Source organism: Culex quinquefasciatus, chromosome 3 (assembly GCF_015732765.1).
Source record: "Culex quinquefasciatus strain JHB chromosome 3, VPISU_Cqui_1.0_pri_paternal, whole genome shotgun sequence".
Classification (NCBI taxonomy): domain Eukaryota; kingdom Metazoa; phylum Arthropoda; class Insecta; order Diptera; family Culicidae; genus Culex; species Culex quinquefasciatus.
In genome coordinates this window covers 22325042-22347221 of record NC_051863.1, presented here as the reverse complement: position 1 = coordinate 22347221, position 22180 = coordinate 22325042, and the positions used below count along the sequence as shown (strand labels likewise).

The window sequence follows — 22180 nt, the reverse complement described above, 5'->3', positions numbered from 1 at the left end:
CATCCTGGTGGTCTATGGAATTACATGTTGTTCCTTTTTATAGAAAGTTTGAGCAATGAGCATTACGTCATTTTTGTTATAGCTGGCAAAAATTCATGTTATAAGTTGGAAATGTAGAAATATCACCAGGATGTAGTACAAATAGTAAATTTTGAGAGAATGCATGCATAATATGTTTTTTCTAACCATTTCACATCAGAATTTCAAAACTAAAATGACTTATTATGCTTCGAATCCTGATAAAAGCTAATTCGAAATCCGGACACTTTTTATTCGAATTCCAGATACTCGATTTTGCTTATGAATCGCACAAATTTGGACTGAAATTTAAGGGAACGGTATGCTTTAGATCTCAAATAAGCTGTTAACATCAAAACAATCGATATTTTACATACAAATTTGCTAGAATTTATGGAAAACTTTGCTTTGCTTTCGCGGTGCTCCGAACGCCTTTGAAATATTTCAGCGAAATGTTTCACAGTTTTGGTACACTCATGTTTTTATTTAATTTAATTGTTTTAGCATTGGCTACAGCGTCCAAACTTATTTGAAATGAAAGTTGATTTTAGAATACATCAAATAACACAGTATTGACAAAAAATATGCTAACTAATATCCAAATAATTGATAAAACATGATGAGGTGTCCGGGTTTCGAAGTGTCCGGGAATTCGAATCATGACGTTAGTTTCAACAAATAAAGATTTGCTTTTTTGGAAAATTTTATTAAATTAATAACATAAGTGGGTTCGATTCCTATCTGCTCCAACCTTCAATCGGATGGAGATGAAAAATGTCGGTCCCGACCTTGATTGTTGTTAGGCCGTTAAGTATTAGTCCATGGTTATTTCATTCCAGGCGTGGGAGTCGTCTCACTGCTGTAAAGACAAACAACACCCAAAACCAAGCCTGTTCCGGTGGCATCGCTGGCGGCGGTTATACTCTCAATCCAAAGGTCGTCAGTTCGATCCCTGGGGTGGAAGTTTCCTTGGAGTAGAAAGCAGTTTGGGTGCCCTCCCCATTCAAGCCTTCGGATTCCTAGGTTTGAGCAGAAACTTGCAATAAAGACCCATATTTTTTCAGCAGAAAATTTGAATGCTTATAGTTATTCTGAAGAGAGTCAAAAATGATAAAGATAAAAATATCATATGTTTTAAACTAGTGTAACCCTAAACACTTAAACTCAGCGTTTAATGTGTCGATCAAGGTTACATGACCTTGCCCAGAAAAAGTATTTTTTCCTAAGGATATTTAAAACGCAAAACATCTTTTCCTTTCCTTTCAGTTTACATGCATTGCTCCCTTTGATGTGTGAGTTCACCACCCCAAACCCGGTATCTACTTTCATGGCCAACCTGACCGACCACCACCATCCGAGGAAAAATATCTTCATCGAACCGCTTGAGCTAGCTGAGAGGGTCAGGTCAAAGTGTGCTGGGAAATTTAACCATGCAAACCCGCCCCCCCCCCCCTCCCCCTCCCCCTCATTCCAGTGATGTTTTCAAAGCTTTGCGAAGAAAATGTGCTTTGTGTACACGTTTACAACCCCACCACAAACACGTGTCAATCGCTATTGGAAATGACGCTACTTGGGAGCCCCGGGTGAAACTAATTATATGCAATTACCCTACGGGAGGGGGATCGATCGGAGGGAAAACGCACCTGTTTTCTTGTCTTTATTTTTTTTTTCTACGGTAGGCTGGTGAAGACGTCGAATGAAAGTGCATTTTTGAGTAGACATGTCTGCGGAACGGCCCAGCTGCGTTTCAAAGGGCGTAAGTGAGGAGGGGTGGGATTGAACTTGAGACTTTGGTGACAATTTTTGCCGTGACAGTTTTTCCAGGGAAACTTTCCCACTGGGGCAGCATGGTCTTGGGTGACATGAAAAACGGCATAATAGTTGCCGGTCGGAAGTCAAGTTGAATAAACGTTTTTTTTTCTTGTTCTTGAAAAATTGGGTATAAACTTAGTGAGATTATTAAACATGCAAATTCTGTTAAAGTTGAACAATTGAAGATTCTTATTTTGTTAATTTGAGTGAAGAACATTTTATTATTTTATTGGTTCCTAAATTGAAAGTTCAAGAAAAACTTTGTGAAGTGAGACCATGAATTTGGCAGACGTGAATTTCAAGAAAATTACCATCATCTGTGCTTGCACGATGATTGGAGGGTTGACGCTCAGCGTGGGAGTATTTCCTGCGCTGGTACAATTCATGCTGAAACAGGTAAGTTTCAGTGTTAGAGATCAGTCGTTTGTGTAATTTAGCATTTTTCATTTTTTAAATTCAACCTATTTTTCGGATGAAAATGGCATTTATTTTAATTTCATAAAATAATCAAATGTCAAAAAGTATCATTTTCTCCAATTTACCAACATGAGCAGATTTGAGATTATCCAGAATAATTACAAAAAATATCAAAAACATTAAAACCATGTATCTCAGGGGATGACCAAAGTATGGCCCGTGGGCCAAACGTGACCCGCGAGGTGATATTTTGTGGCCCGCAGACCCATTTTGAATGGTCATGTAAAATGGCCCGTTGACCACTTGTAAAGTGATTTTATGCTATTTCAAAATTAAGGTTTTTTAAAACTTTTATATGCTAGTCTTTTTTATTTTTTGTTAATAAAAAAAACTTAATATTTATCAATGTTTTGTGTCCCACTTAAGGATACAAATAATTTGTTCAAAATATTTTATAATTAAAACAATTTCACACCTTCCAATGTGAGTGAAACTAGTAAATATCGTCAAAATTTTCATCAAATATTTTTAGAAATATTAAAGAACGTTCAAGTTTGACTTAGTTAGAATTCTGTAATAGTTGCAAAAATGTATTTAATGTTTGATTAAATAAATAAATGTTTTTTCGCTAAAATGTTTTTTTTATCGATTTTTTTGTTTGAAAATATTGATTGCAGCTTAACTATATGGAAGCTTAAAACATTTTCTAACATTTTTTTCATTGAAATGTTGAAATTCTGGCTCTCAACGATTTTTCATTAGCCAAACTTAGTTTATAAATAAAATTACGCCCAAATTACGCCTTTAGATGAATTGTTCAACATGTAATGTCACCATTTTCGAAGTATAAAAACAAAATCATGTTTTTTTGAAAACACAAGTACATTTAGCTAAAAACTTTTTTTTTCAAGTACCTGAAACAATAAAATCAACGATACCGATAGAAAACCGCTATTTTGTGGTTTCTATTATTTTGAATTTGTGGTTTCTATAATTTTTAAATTAACAAATTAATTCTTTTAAATTAAAATAATGTGATTTAATTTTTTTCAATAACCCTTTTTTGGAAATTTGATTTGAGGTTCACATTTGGCCTGGGCTCCAAAAACTTTGAGCACCCCTGATGTATCTGCTTAAAGGAATTAAAAACAGAATTAATATTTAAACATTTTCAAAAGTTCCCATTTTATTAAAATTAAAAAAAAAATAGCAAATGATGAGCAACATAAAATTATTTTTCTTCAATATTTTTTGAGATAAAAGAATGATGATAGTTAGGCATCTAAAAGACATTTTTTTGATGCTTTAGATATTGATTTAAATAAAAAAAAAATTTTTTATATTTTAAATAAAATTGTATGTCTCTCCATTTTTTGGGAAAATGTTTAAGGTGTTAGATGGTGTCTTTCACTTGTGGAGCAACGACTGTCAATGATGGTTCTGAATTCATGGTCCAGAACTAGTAAATTGATTGAAACATTCGGAATCAAGATTTGAATGTTTTTCTCTAACCTAATCTAATCTAATCTAATCTAACACAAATGCAGCCAGTCCGATGAAAGCGTGCTGGAAACTCTTGTGATTAGATTTGAATGTTTTTCTAAAAAAAAAAAAAAAAAATGGCCGCCAAATGGCCGATCGGGAATGGTGCCTTTCAGAGTCTTAAGTGAGTGAGACAAAAACTTAAAAAAATATTTTCAATACATTTATTATTTTTTAAAAGTGTTATTAAAACCATTCCATTTTTTCAAAATAATTTTTGAAAAGGTTTTCCTAAATCATTTTTCTCATTGTGCAGCTTATTTTTGATCAAAAAAGAAAATAAAAAGAATCCTGCCAGATAGTAATTGATTTAATGTTACCTGTTAAGGGTGCACAGCAACCAAGGAAGTTCTTGTCTTCTTATTCCAAAATTGTCAAACTTATGGACCCAATCCTGCAAGAATCTCATTATAAAAATATTTAAACTTTGTTGTAAATAACTACGAAGACAGTAATTTAGGGGATGAATAAAAAAAATATATCGTTAGTTCCCGTAGTATTGAAGATTCTAAAATGTATGTAACAGAAATCTGGGTGCAAAAGCTATGGTTGATGTGTACAGTTAACTTCGCAAAATTGTTGTTAAACATTAAATTGCCCTCAAATTAACATTAATCAACCCTGAAAAGCGATGCATCGATTGCACTAAGTTCCATGGATAAAGGTCATTCCGTAGCCCAGAACTTGGCCAGAGCTCAAGCTAGCAGAACGTGATTTGTGATAAAGTAAACTGCAAGAAAAAATCTTTGCAACCGCAACCGATGTAAAATGTCCACAGCAGATAAACGATTGATAAGAAGAAGTTTGCTTGGAATTTACTCAGTGATTGTTGGTTTTTTTCTAGTCGCATATTTATTGATCATTTTTTTCTTATCAATTTAGAAATAAACATGCAATTGCACAACTAGACAGAGCATGAGCTATCTGAAAAGTGGGTCAAATTGTGGCAAACTTAATATCAGCTGATAAAAGAGATGCTGAGTACAAATAAAGCAAATCGCTATGCACGATTCATGTTATTCAATTGCTGAAACTCAATCGTGCAAAACATAAAAAATCGTACGAAAAAGTGCTACTAAGACTATTACACATTGTAATCAAAAGATTTAAGTGAAATATTTTTCCGATACAAACAATTGAAGTGTTGTAGTGACCAGTGCCCGAAAATGAAATTGAAGAACGTGAATTTTAGGAAAGTTGCCATAATTTGTGCATGCACGATGGTTGTTGGACTGACGGTCAGTATGGCCATTTTGCCAGAGTTGGTCAATCTTATGCTGCGGCAGGTGAGTTGAGTTGAGTGCTGGAAAGGTTTTATCTTCTTACAATTCACACGAAAAGGTAGTTTTACTGTTTTTTTCCTTATGCACTCTTTTGCACTATATTTTTCTATCAGAAAATTGCTAGAATTGACATTAGAATGGTTTTTCAAATCTGAAACATGATATTGAATGGACACATTTTAAACACAACATTTTCATAATTTTCCGTGATATAAAAAAATCTTCAGCTAAGATTTTGGTTTCCCGTTGAACAAATTCACTAGGGCACTAGGGTACCGCCTCATCCCAATGCCAAGGGGATTCTGTTTGTCAAGGAACTTTAAATTGTCTACGGTATACTGCTAATAAAAATTCTATTTTTTTTGTGTTCAAGAGGAGATTTGGAGTAACTTTTGTTCTACGAAGGAACCGTCCATAAACCACGTAGAGATTTTAGGTCATACAAAAAAGATTTGGGAAAGGGTCTGAGAATAAAACAATGTCCACGTGGTTTATTGATGGTCCCGAACTGGGTGCTGAATAGTGGTTCGCAAAAAGGCCTCAATTTTGAACTGTCAAAGTGGAACCATTTCACTCTTCGCCAAAAGTAGAAAGTATTGTTATCGATCATTAAAAATTGTTTTTTTTTTGCAAGAATAAAAAATGTGCGGCTTTTAGAACCTGAAGTTGAAGCCAAGGAATCTTAACAAAGTTGACGACGAGATTGTCATTTTTTTATAATTATGAATAGAAGTTGTTTATGGAGTCAATGCGGTTGTATACATCCAGAAGCTGTCTTTATTGTTTGATTCCGTTTGAAAATCAACTGGTTTTGTGAAAATCTTCTTAGTTTGTTGGATCAGCTTCGCTAGAATTAGCGATGTTTTTTTTTTTGCTGGACCAGAGAGAAAATCAGCCAGGGAATTTATCTGCGACATTGCAGAATTACAAAAACTAGACAAAAATGTAAAAAAAACTAGACAAAATAAAACACATACTACTGTTTACGTTTACGACGCTTGATTTTCGTGATGTTGCTGGTAATACGTTCATGGACTATCGTAAGGGAAACTACGATGGCATGAACAACTTCCTGACCAACATTAATTGGAACCAACTACTGGCCAACCTTGACGCCGACACAGCTGCTGATACTTGGACAGGTGTTCTAACAGACGCCATCAACACCTTCGTTCCAAGGAAACAGCGCCAGCCTCCAAGACATCCACCGTGGTCAACACCTCGACTGCAGATTTTGAAGTCCAGGAAACGCGCTGCCCTCAAGAAATACGCCAAACACCCGACAGATCGATGGAGAAACCATTATAGGTCAAGAAACCGGAAGTACAGTATCCTGAACAAACAACTTTTTCGTCGCCACCAACACCGAATCCAAAGCCGATTGAAACGAGACCCCAAGAAGTTCTGGAACCACGTAAACGAGCAGCGGAAAGAGACAGGTCTACCAACTGCGATGATACTCGACGGTGAAGAGGCTACTTCCACCGAGAGTATAAGCGATCTGTTTCGTCGCCAGTTCAGCAGCGTATTCACCAACGAAGCAGTAGGGGAAACGCATATTGCTAAGGCTGCTAGCAACGTTCCACTGCGACCTCCCATTGGACCTCACCCGGTGGTCACTTCCGAGTCCATCCGTCGTGCCTGCGCCGCTCTCAAAGGTTCTACCAGCTGCGGCCCAGACGGCATCCCCGCGTTTGTGCTAAAAAAGTGTTGCGATGCACTCGCGGAACCATTGGCTCAACTCTTCAATACCTCGCTTGCTACTGGAGTTTTCCCATGTTGCTGGAAGAAGTCCTTTGTTTTCCCAGTCCACAAGAAGGGCCCAAAACGTGGTGTCCGGAACTATCGCGGAATTGCTGCCCTCTGCGCAGTCAGCAAACTGTTCGAAGTAATCGTGCTGGATTTCATTAAGTTCAACTGCTGTGACTATGTCGCCCTGGAACAGCACGGCTTCATGGCGAAACGTTCCACCAACTCTAACTTGGTCTCCTACTCGTCCTTCATTCTTCGAACCATGCAGCAACGGAAGCAGATCGATGCCATCTATACGGACCTATCAGCGGCTTTCGACAAGCTGAACCACCGCATTGCTGTTGCGAAACTGGAACGCCTAGGTTTCGGCGGGCCCATGCTCGATTGGCTACGCTCCTATCTCACTGGCCGTGAAATGAGCGTTAAAATCGGTGACGTGATTTCCGCTGCTTTCTCTGTTTTTCAGGCATTCCGCAAGGAAGCCATCTGGGCCCTCTGATCTTCCTCCTCTACATGAACGACGTGCATCATCTTTTAGGCTGTCACAAACTGTCGTATGCGGATGATATCAAACTGTTCACCGTTGTCGAGAATGATACCGACTGCCAGTTTCTTCAGGAGCAGCTCGAACTGTTCGCCAACTGGTGCTCCGAAAACAGGATGGTTCTGAACGCTTCCAAGTGCTCGGTTATCTCTTTCACCCGCAAGCGCAACACAATGTCTTTCCACTACACACTTTCAAACACCACCATACCTAGGACCTCCTGTGTGAAAGATTTAGGTGTTATGCTGGATAGCAAAATGACGTTTGCTGACCACATTACGTATACAGTCTCCAAGGCTTCCAAAACTCTTGGCTTCATCTTTGGGTAATTCTCTACCAACTCACACGAAATCGGGAAAAGTTGCCCCGACCCCTCTTCGATTTGCGTGAAACTTTGTCCTAAGGGGTAACTTTTGTCCCTGATCACGAAACCGAGGTCCGTTTTTTGATATCTCGTGACGGAGGGGCGGTACGACCCCTTCCATTTTTGAACATGCGAAAAAAGAGGTGTTTTTCAACAATTTGCAGCCTGAAACGGTGATGAGATAGAAATTTGGTGTCAAAGGGACTTTTATGTAAAATTAGACGCCCGATTTGATGGCGTACTCAGAATTCCGAATAAACGTATTTTCCATCGAAAAAAACACTAAAAAAGTTTTAAAAATTCTCCCATTTTCCGTTACTCGACTGTAAAAATTTTTGGAACATATCATTTTATGGGAAATTTAATGTACTTTTCAAATCTACATTGTCCCAGAAGGGTCATTTTTTCATTTAGAACAAAATTTTTCATTTTAAAATTTCGTGTTTTTTCTAACTTTGCAGGGTTATTTTTTAGAGTGCAACAATGTTCTACAAAGTTGTAGAACAGATAATTACAAAAATTTTGATATATAGACATAAGGGGTTTGCTTATTAACATCACGAGTTATCGCGATTTTACGAAAAAAAGTTTTGAAAAAGTTGGTCGTCATCGATCATGGCCATTCATGGTCACCCGCGACAGACACGGACGACGAAACAAAGAGAAACGCAAAAAGTAACTTTTTCAAAACTTTTTTTCGTAAAATCGCGATAACTCGTGATGTTAATAAGCAAACCCCTTATGTCTATATATCAAAATTTTTGTAATTATCTGTTCTACAACTTTGTAGAACATTGTTGCACTCTAAAAAATAACCCTGCAAAGTTAGAAAAAACACGAAATTTTAAAATGAAAAATTTTGTTCTAAATGAAAAAATGACCCTTCTGGGACAATGTAGATTCGAAAAAAACATTAAATTTCTCAGAAAATGACATGTTCCAAAAATTTTTACAGTCGAGTAACGGAAAATGGGAGAATTTTTAAAACTTTTTTAGTGTTTTTTTCGATGAAAACTACGTTTTTTCGGAATTCTGAGTACGCCATCAAATCGGGCGTCTAATTTTACATAAATGTCCTTTTGACACCAAATTTCTATCTCATCACCGTTTCAGGCTGCAAATTGTTGAAAAACACCTCTTTTTTCGCATGTTCAAAAATGTAAGGGGTCGTACCGCCCCTCCGTCACGAGATATCAAAAAACGGACCTCGGTTTCGTGATCAGGGACAAAAGTTACCCCTTAGGACAAAGTTTCACGCAAATCGAAGAGGGGTCGGGGCAACTGCTGTGTGAGTTGGTAGAGAATTACCCCTTTAGGATAGCTAAAAACTTCCGGGATTTAGGCTGTCTCAAAGCTCTTTATTGTTCGTTGGTCCGCTCTACTTTAGAGTACTGTTGTATTGTTTGGGCTCCCTTCTACCAGAACGCGATTCAACGCGTGGAGTCGGTCCAGCGGAAGTTCGTTAAGTACGCGCAACGTCACATTATCTGGCCTGATCCCGCCAATCCACCGAGTTACGCAGAGCGCTGTAAAATGCTTAATCTCGAACTTCTTACAGTAAGGCGTGACGTTTCCAAGGCGACCTTCGTTGCAGATCTCCTTCGATCGTCCATCGATTGTCCTGCCGTTTTGCAACTGGTAAACATAAACACTCGCCCTCGCGTACTCCGCAATCACTCGTTCTTGACTGTCCACAGGGCTCTCACAAACTATGGGCAGAACGAACCGGTTTCAAGTATGTGTCGTGTTTTTAACTTGTGCTCAGATCTGTTTGACTTTGACATCTCCCGTGACACAATCAAAAAACGATTCCTTAATCACCTGAAATCCCATCCCTAACCTGACGATACACACGTAGATTTTAGAACTGTGATATTTTTGTATCACCGGTCTTGTATCATTTGAGTTTTGTGTACTTGTTGATGCGATAAGATGAGGTGGTTTTGTGCCTTTTTGAGAAAGTGTCTTTTATCGATAACCAGACACAGCTCAAGGGGGCTTTTGTCCACCTCCAATAAAGAAAAAAATAACAGAAAAAAAATATAAAACAGCTCATTTACCAGTAAGAAAAAAGTCATGCTTGTGCTTGAACAGCCTCCTACTTTGTAGGTGTAAAAAAGTGGGATCATTCGAAAATCACGTTACGCATTCTCTCTACTCATCACCCAGGTCCCGAAGTGCTTTTTGTTTTCATTGAAATCAATAATATGTTCATGTTCTGTATAGTTTTGTCTTTAAATTTAATAAAATAATATGTATTCAGATTTTTTTTTCTTCAAAAAATTGTTGCATTGTTGCAAGATACAAACTCAGACTTTTTTCATCGAATTCGGTAGTTGAAAAATCTGTTTAGATCGGAAAACCATCCGTCAAAATGAACTAAATTTTACCGAAGTTTTTGGAACTATTATTTGAAAATGCTCTGAAAAAAAAAGAAATTAAAAAAAAACTCCACATGATTTTGTTCAATTAAATATTTTGTTTGGTTTATATATAATTAATTAGATTATCAAAATTATGATATCAGAGTTATTTCTGATAATATTAATTTTTGAAGCAACTGGGAATCTTGCTTAATGAGTATTAAATTATTACAATTAGGTAAGCTTTTAACAGATCTAAACAACATTAACTCCTTAGGGACCATCCATAAACAACGTGGACACTTTTTTGGGAATCTGTTACACCCCCCCCCCCCCTCGTGGACAATTGTCCATACAAAAAAACTTTTTTGAATGGATCGTGGACAATCGCCATACCCCCCTCCCCTCCCTAAAGTGTCCACGTGATTTATGGATGGTCCCTTATCTCCAAATTAAAGTTGAGATTTTTTAACGTTTCTGTTTACCATGATCAAATGAGATGAAAATCGAATTTGTGCAAAAAGAATTAATTGAATTGGTTGAATACTCAGAGTACTAAAGAAATTAAAATTTTAAGTAAAAGAATTATGCACCACTGGTGCAACTTTAAGTCTTAGAGGGTTAAATGTGAAAAAATAGAAGACTTTTTGTGGAATGATGTTAATTTATCGTATTATTTAAATCATATTGCATAATAATAATGATTTTCATTGAAAAAATACTTTCTTTTGTTTGTTCTCAAAAAATGAAAAAATATATTCAAAGCTTGCTTCAAATATTTGAAAACATTGGGTTGTTTGGAGTAAAACCAACACTAAAAAGCTTTACCATTTGTTCAAGAGCTGAAACCAGTATTTGCCATAAAGAACATAATCCCTGCATGTTTTTTTTCTCATTTCAATAAATTGTTCATCGAGGCAAGTTTAAAATTTCTCATCAAAAAATACCAAAATACATTTTTTTTGAAGTTGAATGACTTTTTACTTGAAGTCAAGCTGTAAATTGATCTTCACACTTATTTAAACCATTAATATTGATGTCTTATACAATTTTTGTTGCATAATAATAATTAAAACCAAGAACATAACAATTTTCAATAAACTGGCTGAAATTTTTGTGAAATTTGAAACCCCGGGAAATTGGACGTTCTACTTTTTTAAAATTATTTTAAAACTGGAAATTTGTTGTTGAAATCAAACTGAAATTGGCCATATCTCAAAAACGTTGCACTTTATCAAAATTGGTGAAAATACTCTTGGATTGCAATTAAAAGGGTGAGATATCTATTTCACCCATTATTTTTTTCAAAAGGCAACCCTTATAACCCAAAAGGACCCCCGCAAAAGGTTGTTACGGCTTATTTATAAAACCTACATTGGAGTTCAAGGCTTAACAACTGAATCCTAACAACCACTTGAAAGTCTTGATAAAACCATTGTTAAAATCTGTTAGAAGTTAGGGAAAAATGACATTTTATACGTCTTGATGCATCTTATGACAAACAGGTTTTATTCTTGTAAAAACATTTCGTCTTGCCAAATGAAATAATGGAGATGGTTGTAAAAAATGGCGATGGTAATATGATTGATATAGGAGGTAATGAAAATAATTTCAAAGCTTATTCCTCGCAATTGGTGGCTCAAATTCAACTGCGGTTTAAACATTGCTGTTTGGCTGCGTTAAATGCTCTTTTACGAGCTTATGGTTTTGAGTGAACTTTTTGCATGCCTCATGGCAAATGACAGCTACAACTTCCTTGGTTTTAAAGAAGGATGCGATTAAACCGTTTGGCATGGCATTGCCATCCGGTTTTCGAGCCTCTATTAAAACATTCATAAATCTTATTGAAAACCCTCATTAAAACCTTGTGAGAACAATAAAACCGTTGCTAGTTTTTTTTTACATTTTAACTTCATTAATTGGTTTTGAAAGCTTCTCAGAAATGACGAAAATATTAGTTTTTGAGATTTCGGAATTTCACAAAAATTCTAAATAATATTATTCGAGGCAAATGCATTTCAAATTGATTTCAGTTGATTAGACTTCTATTTCCATTAAAATTTTGGGCGTTATTATCTATTATGGCTCAAAAGTGACGGATATCCCAAAATGGAAATTGGGCACAGGTTACTAAATGTATAATGTTATGCATTACCCAAGGCATTATCAAACACTTCAGATTTAAAGTCTCAGTCTAATCTCGTTGGAAAGTACAAAAAGTCGTCGAGTCGAAGATTAAGCAAATCTACTTGCTCATTGTCGTAGGAAGGCAATGTTTGCTAGCGTTGAATTTTATAAAGACCGTGTACGTTTAATTTTGCATTTCTCTGTTGAAAATACAAAGCATTTTTTAAAGATAGAAAATTATGAGGAAGGAAATTTACATTTTTTTTTTCTTATAGGGAATTTAACGAAAAAGATTAGAAACCACTGAAAGCGATTAAAACAAGATTAATTCTTTACTCTCAGAACCTCCGCCTCAAGCCGGGCTCCGACCTGCGCAAGATGTACGAGAAGGTGCCGTTTGGGTTGGACTTCAAGGTGCACATCTTCAACATCACCAACCCGCAGGAAATCATGCAGGGTGGCCGGCCTCGCGTCAAGGACATCGGTCCGTTCTACTTCGAGTGAGTGCTGACTGCTGGGATCTGTCCATGGCCTGCTTTAGAATGTATGATTTGATTTAGGGAATGGAAGGAAAAGTACGACATCGAGGACAACGACGGGGAAGACACGATGACGTTCGACATGAAGAACACCTGGATCTTCCGGCCGGATCTGACCGCACCGCTGACGGGCAACGAGATGATTACCGTGCCGTACCTGCTGGTGATCGGTGTGCTGCTGGCCATTCAGCGGGACAAGGAGGCTATGCTGCCGCTGATTTCCAAGGGGCTGGACATCATATTCGAACCGCTGGAGTCGGCGTTTGTGACGGTGCGCGTGATGGACCTGTTGTTTGACGGCATTCCGGTGGACTGCAGCAGCGAGGAGTTCGCGGCCAAGGCACTCTGCTCGGGGCTGGACTCGGAGGGCGCGGTGGCACCGCTGAACGATACGCACGTCAAATTTTCGATGTTTGGACTGGTAGGGGCGGCACTATATTGACTTTAAAAAGAGCTTAATGTATATTTTTACAGCGCAACGGAACGTCCATCGGTCGCTTTAAGGTTTACCGGGGTATCAAGAACGTGGCCGATCTCGGTCGGGTCATAACCTACAACGACGAAACGGAAATGGACTTTTACGACGGTGACGAGTGCAACAAGTACGTCGGTACGGACTCGACCATCTTTCCGCCCTTTCTGACCAAGAAGGACCGGCTGTGGGCGTGGTCGCCGGAGATCTGCCAGTCGTTGGGTGCAGTGTACGCGGGAAAGTCCAGCTACCAGGGATTCCCGACGAGCTTCTTCACTATTGACTTTGGCGATTTGAGGGTTGGGCTTGAAGATGAACGTTTGAAGAAGTAGATGTTGAGGTTATGTATTTTTTAAGGACGACCCGGTTCATCAATGCTACTGTCGTGATCCTCCGGACGGTTGTCCTCCAAAGGGAACCATCGATCTGGGACCGTGCGTTGGTGCTCCCATTCTGGGTTCCAAGCCACACTTTATCGGAGGAGATCCCAAACTGCTGCGGGACGTTGACGGACTGGAACCAGATCCCAAAGAGCATGACATTTTCATCCACTACGATTTGGTAATCTTTCGTTGTTTATAAATGACCCCTGGTTTGAGAGTTTCTAATGGTATGATAATTTAACAGCAAACGGGAACACCATTCTCGGCTGCCAAGCGATTGCAGTTCAACTTGGAGCTGGAACCGATCCGGGGTCACGAGGTTTTCGGGAAGTTACCGAAAATGGTGCTGCCAATGTTCTGGGCCGAGGAGGGAGCGTCGCTCAACAAAACCTGGACCAAGCAGCTTAAGCCGCTCTTTATGTGAGTACAAAACGGCAGTGTTGCCAACTTTTCTTTTACTTTGACAAACTTGTAGGATTCGCAAGTTCAACGCCACGGTCAAGTGGCTCTCGATAGTGCTGGGCACGCTGGGCACGATCGGTGCCGGGTTCATGCACTACAAGCTGCACATCAAGCCGGTCAACGTGCGTCCCATGGAGGTGCAGAAAGCGACCGTTAAAGAGGTGGAACCGTCGGTCGAAACCAACGGAACGGGAAAAGAGCCACCGGAGAAGATTGAACCACGCGTTATCGAAAGTGCGCACAGGAATTTGCCGCCCCTTTTCGACGGTGGATTGGCCGGCAAACAAAAACCAGTGCCGTCGGATCAGCGTGAAAGATTCTAGGGCAGCAGTGTTGCCAGAAGTTGCAATCAACAGTATCAAAAGAGTAAAAGTGTTATCAAAGTAGCCAAACTAGCATTATGGAATATTAGCTCGTACATTGTGTCATTATCGTTTTAAACTTGTAGAACTTGAATGTTGAACTAGGGTCCATCCGAAAATTACGTTACTTACAACAACAAATATTGTTTTCTTGAAATGAAGAAAAATAATGAGAGGAAACCATCGAAAACTTACCAATAATTAAAATCAAAACGTCGTTAAGTAATTTCTGGAAGCCCCCCAACCTAGAAGCATAACCTAAAAAAACAGCAAAGTTGGAAAACTTTCCATGCGGAGAGCTCTTCTCTTTGGGGAAAACCAACTTTTCACCAAACCAATTTATCGCTATCTCTTCAGACTTGGTCTATGGTTGGCGGTGGCAAATCTGACCAAACGAGGGAGAGAGAGAGGAGGAAACTTTATGGCTAATCGAGCTGAAAAGCTTCAAGCAGGCTGTGCGTAGTCATGCTTGCGGTGTACATTTTGGCGCAAGTGGTTCGATTGTAGGTACACAGTTAGTCACATCTTTGTAGCATTAATTACATGTGCATTTCAAAGAAAATCGGTAATTATTTGTAAATCTGTGGAAGCTTACAAAAATAGCAATAAATAAAAATTTAAAAGAAGAACAAATTGTTTCTTTTAAAACTAATTATACGGCTAGTTCGATGAAAAAAGCTTCAAAAGCAATTTTTATAAAGGGAATTTTCCACAGTTTTCCTTGAATTTCAATGTCTAGAGCGTAAGTCACCTTGGCCTCTACACACATCCCCATCAAGAAAATTGCAACCTGCATGAAAAGTTAATTCCGGTGGAGGTGGATAGCTAATTACTGCATCGTTTATTGGAGAAAAAAAATCACATCGGAATGAAAGTGCATTTTTAAGTGTTGATGTTTTCCATTGATACGTTTGGTGATTCTCGGGAAAAATCATTTAATCACCCCCGATAGGGGAGAGCGCCGACAGGTAGAGAGGGGGATTGGGGAGCTTTGTTGGTCCTGGAGGTTGAGCTTGACCGCTGCTGTGGGGTTGTGAAAATGATATCGCAATTTTCCAGCCGACCCCCTCCATCCACTTGATGGGCTGGTGAACGATGAGCTATAATTTTAAGTAATAGTTGCCGGTTGGAGCTCGTTTTGGATAAACGCATTTTTTAAATCGGGGGGGAAATTAATGAAATTAGAACTGTTAAGCCGATTGTGACGGATAAATAAGAAAAAAAAGAGTGTTTGGAAAGTGCACATGGAAAAGAGATTTTCCAAACATTAGAAAGGTCCGATAGTTTTTTATAAAGTGAAACAAAATGAAGCTGGAAGAGTTAAACTTTAAGAAAATTGCCATCATTTGTGCTTGTACGCTTGTTGGAGGATTAACGTTCTGCTACGGGATATTTCCACCGATACTGAGGTTTATGCTAAAACAGGTGAGTATTCACGGGATAATCACAGTCGCATGAAAAAGCATGCACATAACCTTTGTGAGCAAACGCATGTAATATTGCATGAGAAAACGTGTACACAAAACGCATGTACCCAAGAATAAAAAAAATCTGGTCTGCTCGCCCTAAAAATAACATCATTTTGGCGAGAGTCTTATTCAGATTACCAAGTCCTCGCCCCACTCCTCTCGGCTATCTCGTCGCTATGAATGTAGTTGGATTTCCACCGATGTAGCTGTAGGTTCCCCATACATCGTATGCAGTTAATACAGTATACGACGTACGGAAAACCTACTGTTACATTGGCATTGATCCGACCATTTTCACAGCGGCGAGATAGCCGAGCGAGTTGCGGTGCGGACATGGTAATCTGAATAAGACTGTCACCTGATTGATGTTATTTTTGGGGTGAGCAGACCAGAATGTTTTTTCTTCGGTACATGCTTTTTGTGTACACGTTTTCTCATACAAAATCAATGCTTTTGCATGCGATTTTACACAGATTTTTTTACTGTGTATGTTAATAAAAATGGGCTCAACACCTTATTTCAATACTCAATGCAAAGTCGACATATTCTGATGATTTCAGGATAATTTTCTTATTTTTTTGAATATTTTTGCTGTGTTGATTTAAATACTGTATAGCCCATCAGTATAGGAAACCTATTTAACCGAAATTTCAAGCTCAAATTGGCGTTAATCCTTTCCACACTTAATCGGCCCGATAGCCGAGCGGGCTAAGGCACCAGTCCTCGCTGTTTAAAAAGTCTAACAAGCAGTTGCTTTGGGTCGTTGAGCTCTCAAATACGCCAAAATGCTGCAAACTGATTTGGAAATGTTCAATTCAAGATGATGGCCAAAAGGGCGGTGATGAAATATTCAGATAATGTGCTAATTATACAGCAATTCCATTTGAAAAGAGCCTAAACCGAAAAAAAAGTTCTCCAATCGGGCTCAAAAATTTTCTGGGGGTTCCTTGGACAAAATAATTAGACCCGTATTTTTTTGTTTGGCCATTAGGGTGACCTACGCCGTGTTAGGGTGGTCTGAAAATGGCAATTTTCGTCATTTTTTGCAAAAAACCTCTTTTTTCGAAAAATTATATCTCCGCGCTATTTCATCTGATTTTAGCTGTCTTAGACGCAAAAGAAAGGTGATGAGTTTGGCTATTTGGGATTTTTCCCAAAGAAGTTTCTAAAATTTAGTTTACCATTTGAAAAAGTCGCATGAAAACATAAAATGGCGTTTTGACCGTGTCTGGACCAAAAAACCTATGTCTGAAAATATTTTATCGGATTCCTCGGAAAATTTCCCATAAGATACAAAAAAATTGGCGATGTTGAACCGTACTTTTTTGAGATATGATTTTTTGAAAATAAAAACAGAGTTTTTCGACGCGCCACGCGCAAAAACAGGAAATTGGCGAAATCGGTAGTTAAAAATTCAACTCAGTTTTTATTTTCAAAAAATCATATCTCGGAAACATACGGTTCGACATCGTCAATGTTTTGATATGTTATGTGAAGTTTTCCGAGGAATCCAATAAAAAAAATTTCAGACGTAGGCTCTTTGGTCCAGACACGGTTAAAACGCCATTTTAAGCTTTAATACAACTTTTTCAAATGTTGGTGCCTTCGGTATGCCCAAAGAAGCCATTTTGCATCATTAGTTTGTCCATATAATTTTCCATACAAATTTGGCAGCTGGCCAAACAAAAATGATGAATGAAAATTCAAAAATCTGTATCTTTTGAAGGAATTTTTTGATCGATTTGGTGTCTTTGGCAAAGTTGTAGGTATGGATATGGACTACACTGGAAAAAAATGATACACGGTAAAAAATTGTTTGGTTATTTTTTATTTAACTTTTTGTCACTAAAACTTGATTTGCAAAAAACACTATTTTTATTTTTATTTTTTAATATGTTTTAGAGGACATCAAATGCCAACTTTTCAGAAATTTCCAGGTTGTGCAAAAAATCTTTGAGCGAGTTATGAATTTTTGAATCAATACTGCTCTTTTCAAAAAACCGAAAAATTGGTCGCAAAAATTTTTAAACTTCATTTTTCGATGTAAAATGAAATTTGCAATCAAAAAGTACTTTAGTAAAATTTTGATAAAGTGCACCGTTTTCAAGTTAAATCCATTTTTAGGTGACTTTTATGAAAATAGTCGAAGTTTTTAATTTTTTTTAAATAAGTGCACATGTTTGCCCACTTTTGATAAAAATATTTTTGAAAAGCTGAGAAAATTCTCTATATTTTGCTTTTTCGGACTTTGTTGATACGACCCTTATTTGCTGATATATTGCCATGTAAAAGTTTAAACACAGGAAAATTGATGTTTTCTAAGTCCCACCCAAACAACACACTATTTTCTAATGTCGATATTTCAGCAACTAATGGTCCAATTTTCAATGTTAAAATATGAAACATTCGTGAAATTTTCCGATCTTTTCGAAAAAATATTTTAATTTTTTTTAAACTAAGACTAACATTTCAAAAGGGCCAAACATTCAATATTACGCCCTTTTAAAATGTTAGTCTTGGTTTAAAAAATTTGAAAACTATTTTTTTTCGAAAAGATCGGAAAATTTGACGATTGTTTCATAGTTTAACATTGAAAATCGGACCATTAGTTGCTGAGATATCGACATTAGAAAATAGTGTGTTGTTTGGGTGGGACTTAGAAAACATCAATTTTCCTGTTTTTAAACCTTTGCATGGCAATATCTCAGCAACTATAGGTCGTATCAACAAAGTTCAAAAAAGATAAATATAGAGAATTTTCTCAGCTCTTCAAAAACATTTTTTTCAAACTGCGACTATTTTCAAAAAAGTCACCTAAAAATGGATTTAACTTGAAAACGGTGCACTTTATCAAAATTTCACTGAAATATTTTTAGATTGCAAATTTGATTTTACATCGAAAAATGAAGTTGAAAAATTTTTGCGACAAATTTTTCTATTTTTTGAAAAAAATCAGTATTGATTCAAAAATTCATAACTCGCTCAAAGATTTTTTGCACAACCTGGAAATTTCTGAAAAGGTGGCATTTTATGTCCTCTAAAATATATATATATAAAAAAAATAAAAATAGTGTTTTTATGCAAATCAAGTTTTAGTGACAAAAAGTTAAATGAAAAATCACCAAATTTTTTTTACCGTGTATCATTTTTTTCAGTGTAGTCCATATCCATACCTACAACTTTACCGAAGACACCAAATCGATCAAAAAATTGGACAAACTAATGATGCAAAATGGCTACTTTGGGCATACCGAAGGTAGCAAAAAAGTTTCAGCATGATTAAAAAATACAAAAATAAAAATTAAAGAAAAAAACTAATTTCGTAGAGAACTGCTCCCAGGCAAAAAAAATGTATAACTTTTTATCAATACCGAGAAAACTAGGACAAAATACAAACAAAAAAATCCATGGATTCAATAATTCCTGGATTCGACAACTCCCGCGTATTCTATCCTAGGAAGTCCTGGTATGGAATCATGAATTACTATTAAAATCTATTTACGGGTTTCGTGAAAATTGCTCTGCAAAAACATTTAACTTACTGATACCGAAAATTCGCCACTTGATTTGCGAGCAGAATTCGGACGCTACGAAAAGTAGCTCTGATGAATTCATAACTACCTCTCTACCACATAATTAGGGGAAATTCTCATATGTTTGGCAGGTTAAGCGCTCGCTGCCAATTCCATCCAATTTGCTGATTTTCACTATTTAAACAACTTGTTTTGCAAAACTTTTGAAAGCAAATTGCTTGTTAGACAGCTTCATGTTTCATCTCGAGTTGAGCCTGCCCAGTTATTTTTGTCAATTTCTGTAGGTCAGTGTCGTTGATTAATTAAATCATATACACTCAACCCCCGGTGGTTGGTCACTTTTTCGTTTGACAACGGGGTTGGTCAAACTAACGGGGTTGGTCAAACTAAAAAGTGACGAACTGTCACTTTTTAAACGGCGCTCACGCACACTATCAAAACAAACGTTTGGTAGTGTGTGTGAACTCCGTGTTGAAGGGGTGCCAAACTAAAAAGTGACCCCGTTCGTTTGACAACAGTTGGTGTCAAACCATCATATCATAAATAAAGATAGATATTTGATAAACTCATGACACCGTTTCCAGAATGTCCTGCTCAAACCGGGCACCCAAATGCGGGGCATGTTCGAGAAAATGCCCTTCCCGCTGGACTTTAAGATCCACCTGTTCAACGTGAGCAATCCGGAGGAGATCATGAAGGGTGGCAAGCCCAAGATCAAGGACGTTGGGCCGTACTACTTTGAGTATGGTTCTGGATAGGTTATTTTAAGGTTACAATGATCAAACTTTACTTTCCGTCAGAGAATGGAAGGAAAAGTTCGACACCGAGGACGACCTGGAGGAGGACACGTTGAGCTTCACGCTGCGCAACACGTGGAAGTTTCGGCCGGATCTGTCGGCGCCGTTGACCGGCGACGAGATGATTACGCTGCCCAACATGCTGCTGATGGGGGTCTTCCTGATGGTGCAGCGGGAACGTGAGGCCATGATGCCGTTGATTAGGAAGGGGGCTAAGATCATTTTTGACCCGCTGGAGTCGGCGTTCATGACGGTGCGCGTGATGGACTTTCTGTTCGACGGACTTCCGGTGGACTGTAGCAGTCAGGACTTTGCGTCGAAGGCGCTCTGTTCCGGGATGGAGTCGGAGAAGGTGGTTCTGCCGCTGAATGACACTCACTACCAGTTTTCGATATTTGGAGGGGTAAGGGCTGGGGGTTTGAATTAGGTGCAACAGGGTCTTGAAGGTATTTTTTTTTGCAGCGCAACGCAACGGATGCGGGTCGTTGGGTTGTGTACCGTGGCGTCAAGAACATCAAGGATTTGGGTCGGATCGTGAGCTTCAACGGGGAAACCGAGATGGACACGTACGATGGCGACGAGTGCAACCAGTTCATCGGCACGGACTCGACGATCTTCCCGCCGTTCTTGACCAAGGAGGATCGGCTGTGGGCCTGGTCACCGGAGATTTGTCGTTCGATGGGTGCCACGTACGGTGGTAAATCCAAATACGCCGGAATGCCGATGAGCTATTTCGAGCTGGACTTTGGGGATTTGAAGGTAAGCTAGAGTTGCGCTTTGAAGTTCTCGGGTAACCGCGATGAATTACAGAACGAACCGGAGAACCACTGCTTCTGTCGCGATCCACCGGAGGATTGTCCTCCGAAGGGAACTATGGATCTGGCACCATGTTTGGGAGCTCCACTACTGGGGTCGAAGCCACACTTTATCGACGCCGATCCAAAGCTGCTGGAGGAGGTTCAAGGACTTGAACCCAACCGGGAAGATCACGACATGTTCATCAACTTTGAATTGGTCGGTAAATGCTTTGCCTGTGTGAATATCTGTGATAAAAATTGATACTTTGCAGATTTCCGGAACGCCGGTTTCAGCCGCCAAGCGGCTGCAGTTCAACCTGGAGATGGAACCCGTTCGCGATCATGAAGTTCTCGGGAATCTACCGAATGTGATTCTACCCGTGTTCTGGGTTCAGGAAGGAGTCTCTCTCAACAAGACTTGGACCAATCAACTCAAATACCAGCTATTTCTGTGAGTATTGTTACTGATTGTTACAGAACCATTAAAAGATCTTCGCAAATTTTTAGCGGTCTCAAGTTCAACGCCACGGTCAAGTGGTTGACGATCATCATCGGAACGGTCGGTTCGATCGGAGCTGGGATCATGCACTACAAGCGGTCCACCAGGAGCGTCAATGTGACCCCCGTGGAGGCGGTTAGCAACGGAAGTGGACGGATCATTTCGGTGAGCTCGGCCGGCAAAGACCGCGAGGCCATCAACAACAGCAAGAATCTGCCGGCGGTCCTGGACGGACTCGGAGAACGAATTCCGAAGATGGCACAGGTTGAGCAGCGTTACTGAGGGTGCGACCAAAGCCTTGTGTGTTAGGTTAGGGCGATTGATTGTTTATTGGTGAAGTTGGTGGTGGCGATGAACTGTCACTTTTTTAAAATGGCGCTCACGAGCATTCTGAAAACAAGCTTTTGATAGTGTTTGTGAGTGCCGTACAAAAAGGTTGTGATGCTTTTACAACAATCGGTGTCGAACCAACTGGGTTTTAATGTAGCAAGTGACAGTTTGACACTTTGCATTTTGGCTCTGTCAAATCAACGAGGTTAACCTGTGAGATTTATCTGCACGATTTAGTGATTTAAATTGATGGTAAAACTAAATTTAAAATACATCAAAAGCAACGATATCAGTTAAAAGAGAATTTTAAATGGT

At 38.6% G+C, this 22180-nt stretch overlaps 1 pseudogene; it reads left to right on the top strand.

The window, feature by feature from the left end:
- Positions 1 to 1915: 1915 nt before the first annotated feature.
- LOC6047492 lies at positions 1916 to 21817 on the top strand (annotated as a pseudogene).
- Positions 21818 to 22180: the final 363 nt, after the last annotated feature.